This window comes from Corythoichthys intestinalis, chromosome 5 (genome assembly GCF_030265065.1).
Source record: "Corythoichthys intestinalis isolate RoL2023-P3 chromosome 5, ASM3026506v1, whole genome shotgun sequence".
Classification (NCBI taxonomy): Eukaryota; Metazoa; Chordata; class Actinopteri; order Syngnathiformes; family Syngnathidae; genus Corythoichthys; species Corythoichthys intestinalis.
Window position 1 is genome coordinate 9419544 of NC_080399.1, and position 6993 is coordinate 9426536.

The window sequence follows — 6993 nt, forward strand, 5'->3', positions numbered from 1 at the left end:
ATTATCACATGCTGGTTGAGAGCTAGCAACCAGGAGGGTGGATTCTTCCTCCCAAATTGAATCCCCTCACACATGCTTGGACCTTAGACCTGAGGGGACCGTCTGGACAAGACTGCCAGTTTCAACTTGTCGGGAAACTCACTGAAGTGTTAGAGCACAATCCGACTGACAGGAAACGACTCAGTGAGCAGCCGTAAACCATCACAACATTTCATATGGAAATTCATTCAATTTTGAGATTGCTGCCAGACGCCTAGTCAATTTGGATTGGACGTCTAGCTCTGGATGGCATTGAAAGATGAGCATTCACACCCAGAAATTCCAGTCTAAATTCACTGACAATGGGAGGCAATTAGTTCATTAAGGCTAACACATTTTTGTAAGCTACCTAGCTCAAAATTTAAGCTAACACATGAAGTTTTCAACGCGTTGGATTTGAACGTGTCCTAGCAATAAACTGACTTTCTCTTTTTAACTCATTGCTTGCCATTGACGGCACTTCACATCCAGTACATTTTGTCTAAAGCTAGGTTTATACTGCAGGTCTTAGTGCACAATTTCGATTTTTTTTGTCATATCTGTTTCTTTGGCGTGCCCGCTCAGACTGCCTTTGTCCATTGAGCACATTCAAGTATTACAAATGCGCACTTATTCGGAGTCAGACACGCGCTGAGCAAACTGACCCGCATGTGCAGGAGCATCAAAACGAATAACTACACACTGCGCGTTAGGGTTGTTCCGATCATGTTTTTTTGCTCCCGATCGTTTTAGTTTGAGTATCTGCCGATCCCGATATTTCCCGATCCGATTGCTTTTTTTTGCTCCCGATTCAATTCCAATCATTCCCGATAATTTTTCCCGATCATATACATTTTGGCAATGCATTAAGAAAAAAATGAATAAAACTCGGATGAATATATACATTCAACATACACTACATAAGTACTGTATTTGTTTATTATGACAATAAATCCTCAAGATAGAATAGATAGAAAGACTTGTGATTTGTATATTGTGACTAAATATTGCCATCTAGTGTATTTGTTGAGCTTTCAGTAAATGATACTGTGGCCATCCCAAATGCATGATGGGAAGTGGAACCAATTGCTATATCTTCTCTGCGTTGGGATATAACGTAAGGTGTTAAGACAATGATCAGTTGCCACCTTGCTTCCCCACATTGCTTCCCATGATATTTCTAATCATAGGGAGAGGGATTGCAAGGCTTTAGCCAATTAATAAAAGGCTCCAACAGCTGCTTAAGTTCACTTAACTCGTTTTGCGCTGCCTTTTATCTCTCTATATAGGTAAAACGACGTCATTACAGGTTGAGCGCAACAATGAGTGAGGGTCATGCAGCGCATGCATTAGTAATTGCCGCCGTTATCGGGATAAATTTGATAACCCTACCCTAAGCCTAAACTAAAGACTCTGGATGAGTGTAACATATTATGTCTGTGACGTTCAATACAATTAGAAAATTAAAATATATATATTAAAAAAAGGCATGGCCGATATTTTTTTGCCAATTCCGATACTTTGAAAATGACGTGATCGGACCCGATCAATCGGCATCATCTCTACTGCGCGTGCATGATGTACACACATAACCCTTATGTATGTGTGTCAGTTTGCCCCGACTCGGCCATTAAAGCAATACTGAAATATTGCTAATTTGGCGCACAGTAAGAAACCTAGAATTATAAGGCTTGTCTTTTCTTCATTGTATTTTTTTATGACTGTGGTCAAGCCCGCCTCTTGCGTAGTAAAAGCCGAGTTCAAGCTAGGCGCTAACACTAAGGAACAGCTACATCGCTGCCGTCTTGCGTGCTGCTCTCGCTTTTTGCTGACGTAATAACTGCATGAATTCCAAATTGGGACACTTGACAGCTCAGACCGCCGCCACATTCTCGAGAAATGTGGCCCAGATCGGATTTAAACCACATACAAATGTGACCCAGATCGGATTCTCTCCGACTTACCCCATTCAGACCATCAAGTTAATGCCTCACTCAGAGTCGGAAAAACACGAAATAAATACTGTGGTCTGAACCAACCCTAAGGGGCTTTTAGCGATCGAATGATCAAATTAGGGCTGCAGCTATCGATTATTTTAGTAGTCGATTAATGACTATCAACTAGTCAGTAAGAATAATCGAGTATTTACATTAGGAACATTTAATGAGTTAAAGAATAAATTTTAGGAGGTGTAAAACAAAGGCTTGCTAAGATTGCACTTTCAAAAGAGCATTAAATGCCAATACAAAATAAAATTTCTGAGTGTTTCTTCAAACTATGCAGAATTGCACTTTCATTTAAAAATAAATTAAAATACCTGAGCTTAGCTTCAAACAGTATAAAAATATAAATAAATAAGGATCAAAGCACAACAAAAGAACATTTAGCTATTTTGCATAGCGAGTGCCACTAGCTTAAATGCTATAAAATGCTGTTGTTGTTGTTTTTTTTTTTTTTTTTTTTTTTTTTTTTACATAATACTCTAAACAAATCATTCAAACACATATTCCCACAAAAACATCTAGCTATAAACTAAACTACGAACGCATTTAAAAAAAGAAAATAAAACATATTAGCTTATATTAGTCTTCAGCCATGTTAAAAGAGTTATGTCATATTCACTGTTGCCTCTAGAGGGCAGTGTATCCACCCAAACCAATAGAACTAAATGCAAACACTTGCAAAACAAACCATGACAACGCCACTCTAATGAAACGAATACTCAAAGCAGCAAAATTTGATTCAAAGTTTATTTTCCTAATCGAATTAATCGAGTTAATTGATTAATGAAACATGAGCATTCACAACCAGTGATCACAGTTGAAATTTACTTACAATGGCAAGGTAATTACTTAATTGAAGCGTACACGTTTTTGCTAATAGGTTCGGAACTAGGCATGTGCCAGTATGATATTCTGACAGCATGATAACCTTAACCAAAATATCATGGTTTCACAGTATCAGTCCTTTAGGTGAGCCTAAACCCACAGGCACAGGTCAACATTATTACCATCAAAACAAAAATAATTAAATTATTTTCCATTAACACGTGTGTATGCCTCTTATCATGTTTACATTATACACACAATCTTTCTTAACACAGACAGTTGCCAGAGAGAAAAAAAACACCACGTTTGACCACCGCTAGACACACTAAACATGCTGGAGTTCTATCTCGTAGCTGGTAGGTGGTTCATGACAGTGTTTACTAACCTTTAATTTTCTATAAATGCGAAATTATATTGGAGGTATTTCCTCCACAGCAGCTACCCGCCACAAACATGTTTTACATGTCGGTTGGCCCTCCTCCTCTAAGCCGCGGTCGTCTGTAACTTTTCTGTCACCGAAGTATTCCCATCCTGGCGATTTCGTTTTCTTCAATGGGGGGAAAAAATGTTCAGGCATTTCACCTCCAGCCATCGTGTAGCATAGCTGACTCACTGACACTGAGTATCAACCGGTGGGGGAGGGTTACAAGCGAGGGATCTCTCCATGAATTTTTGGGATATAAAAAATAGCTAGTAGGGACGGTATGACGGAAAATTTTTGCGGTTTTGAAACCTTGACGTTTTCATCACGGTAGGCCTGCACAGTATATCGTTTGAACATTGCCACCGCAATATGTGCATGCGCAATAGTCCTATCGCAGGATTTGCTTTTTTTTTTTTCTTCTTCTTTTTTTTGAACACGTAAACTTTTGTTTTGCTTCATAAAAGCAGCAAGTGTGCAAAAAAGTGGCCTCCTGGATCCCTTTTACATAGATCAATCTTCATAATTCACAGATGAAGCCCCTTAGCCTGGAGTAAACTGTATTATATGAATTAGGCCTCCACAATATATCGTTTGAACATCGCCATCACAATGTGCACATGCGCAATAGTACTTTCGCAGGACGTGCGATTGTTTTTTTTTTTTTTAATTGTTTTTTCTTCATAAAAGCAGCAAATGTGCATAGACATGGCTTTCTGTATCCCTTTTTATATACACCAATCTTAATCATTCAAAGATAAACCCCCTTAGCCTCTATTAAATGGTATGAAATGAATACCAGAGAGCTACCAAGGCGTCTCTGGCCAGATCAAAGCTACAAACCTATTAATCATTGTTAACTTTAAGTACCAAACGCCAGCGGCACTGGTGACCAAGAAAAACAGTTTGGTCGCCCCATTTAACAAGAGGGACGGTGATAGCAGAAAAACATAAAACCCGATCGTTTTTGACCGATTCCGAAAAATGGCAGGATCGGCCCGATTTCCGATCACGTGATTGGATCAGGACCTCTCTAATAAATACAATGTGGTCATAGAGACTCAAACAAAGTCTTCCCCAACAGAGCTATTCAAGTCATCTGGTGAAAATTCTTCTAGTTTTAATATCAGAATATATATTGCAACTAGGGCTGTCAAAATTATCACATTAACGGGCGTTAATTAATTTTTTTAATTAATCACGTTAAAATATTTGACGCAATTAACGCAGATGCCCCGCTCAGACAGATTTCAATGACAGTACACAGTGAAACGCTCACTTGTTGTGTTTTATGGAGTTTTTCCGCCCTCTGCTGGCGCTTGGGTGCGACTGATTTTATAGGCTTCAGCATCCATGAGCATTGTGTAAGTAATTATTGACATCAACAATGGCGGGCTACTAGTTTATTTTTTGATTGAAAATTTTACTAATTTTATTAAAACGAAAACATTAAGAGGGGTTTTAATATAAAATTTTTCTAACTTGTACTAACGTTTACTTTTAAGAACCTCAAGTCTTTCTATCCATGGATTGCTTTAACAGAATGTTAATAATGTTAATGCCATCTTGTTGATTTATTGTTATGATAAACAAATAGTCCTTATGTACCGTATGTTGAATGTATATATCCATCTTGTGTCTTATCTTTCCATTCCAACAATAATTTACAGAAAAATATGGCATATTTTATAGGTGGTTTGAATTGCGATTAATTACGATTAATTAATTTTTAAACTGTAATTAACTCGATTCAAAATTTTAATCAATTGACAGCCCTAATTGCAACATATCACAAATTGCAATGTCATTTTTTTGCAATACCGTTCAGCCCTATACCATTCTATACCTTGAAACCAATCATCTTCACATGTCTATTTGGAACATATTCCTTCAACAAACTGAGATTGACAGTTTAATCGGTATTAGGATTCTGAGAGGAACCACACAAGTTTCACACTAGTGACTACAGAGTGAAATAGGCACTACTAAGCAATGAATGACTTGCATTTAGTGCTTCATTTTACCATGAAAATGAGATCTGGGTGTTCCATTTCATCTTACACGACACAAACCTGACTACAAACCTTGCAAAAGCATCACTAGGAATAGGGAGGGGGACACATTTTCATATGAAGCCTGCTTGGAGGCTTTTTTTGGAGGGGGTGGGTGTCCAGCTGCAAAGGAGACTGGAACATACCCCCCCTTGTACCCTTCCCTCCCATGAAAAAAAGACTGCGACAATATGATTGCATGAAATCATTGCTCAGAGCCTCCAAAAATGCACATGAAGGCGTTATGTAAGAAAATAGTGTGACATTCATACAAGACGGCTGCGACAAGTAAGGACGGGTGGGGGGCATATGCCATCATGCCGTTTCAATAGCAGCAAAATGTGAGTGTGGACATGATGACAGCGGACGACATGACGTCCACACGCAAAAAAAGAAGGAGGAAGGGAGTCTCGGTCTGTTCTTACCTCCTCCTACTCCAACACCACCACCGCCGCTGCCTCCTCCTCCAGTCCGCCCGAGCGACGAGGAAGAGCGGCCAACCGCCACCGAGTCAGCCGAAGCCCGGTGCGCTGCGTCCGGACACTCGAGCAACAATCCACCGCTCTGATGTGTCGATCATGGAGGATCCGATTCAGGGTTCGAAAAGCTGTTCCGGGTGGTTAGTGTGCGGGCTTCTGCTGCGTGGATCTTTCTGCAGTCTTTTTCGTCACTTCACCTCACGTCACGTCACGTCACGTCGCTCTCCTCTCCTCGAGGCTTCCTCTGCCACAGAAATGAGCGTGGCCGCGCCGCGCGTCCACGCGTGGGATGCAATGGAGAAGTGGGGGCTGATTTGGTGAGGAGAGATTGAGGAGAGGAGGACCCTCCTACTAACATGACAACAAATCATATTTAGCCATGTAATTGACAGCTTGTTTCAAAGATAAGTCTGGATAAATAAAGACCATTTTCACTGATGAAAAAAAATTATTATATATAATCATAGGCGGAGTTTGACTTTTGGGGCAGGGGGGCACAACATGATGATGACCCCGAAACGCAGTGTCAGCATTAAAATAACTTACAAGAATATTTATAATAATAAGTTGACAACAGGGCCGGCCCAGCCTATACGCAGACTATGCAGCTGCTTAGGGCCCCTGACCACTAGGGGGGCCCCAATCTGGCAATTGTTTAATTTATATTCTGTTTTGTTTACTACAGTTTGCTTTATTTGAATTTTGTGAGTTTTGATACTTGATTACAAGCTTAAAAAAATAAAAATTCTTCCTTAACCTTTTTCTTTCCTCTTTTAGAAAGAGGTTTGGCGCTATTTATTGTAAGTACAGACAATCATTTGGGGGGAGAAGTTTGAAGTATGCAGTGCAACAAAATCTGATTAATATACAAAATATGGACGTATGGGTTGGATTGCATGTTTGGGTTTCACAGTACACTGTGACGATATGGTGCGCCAAAAACATGGGCCCCTTTGCATTATTTTGCTTAAGGCCCCCAAATGGCCTGGGCCGGCCCTGGTTGACAATAAGCGTTTTTTGTTTCCCATCATTCTTGAGGGGAATTCTTAGGCAATACTTTTCGCCAAGATCGTTAACCATTGAATATTGTACACCCGCCGGTATCGTGCCAATGTAGTTACCGCAGTCAAAAATCGCATCCCTTAGGCGGAACCATATGGAGGGAGATTTGTGTCTTTATTATTCAATCAAAAAAG

At 39.9% G+C, this 6993-nt stretch overlaps 1 protein-coding gene across 4 annotated transcripts in view; it reads right to left on the reverse strand.

Moving 5' to 3' along the window:
- LOC130916718 (unconventional myosin-IXAa-like) overlaps window positions 1-6076 on the reverse strand; it is a 255075-nt gene extending 248999 nt beyond the window's left edge. For all 4 annotated transcript variants that reach the window (XM_057837631.1, XM_057837630.1, XM_057837629.1 and 1 more), the window contains exon 1: window positions 5744-6076. The gene's annotated coding sequence lies outside the window, so the exon portion shown is untranslated. The remainder of the gene's footprint in view (window positions 1-5743) is intronic.
- Between the last annotated feature and the right edge of the window lie 917 nt (window positions 6077-6993).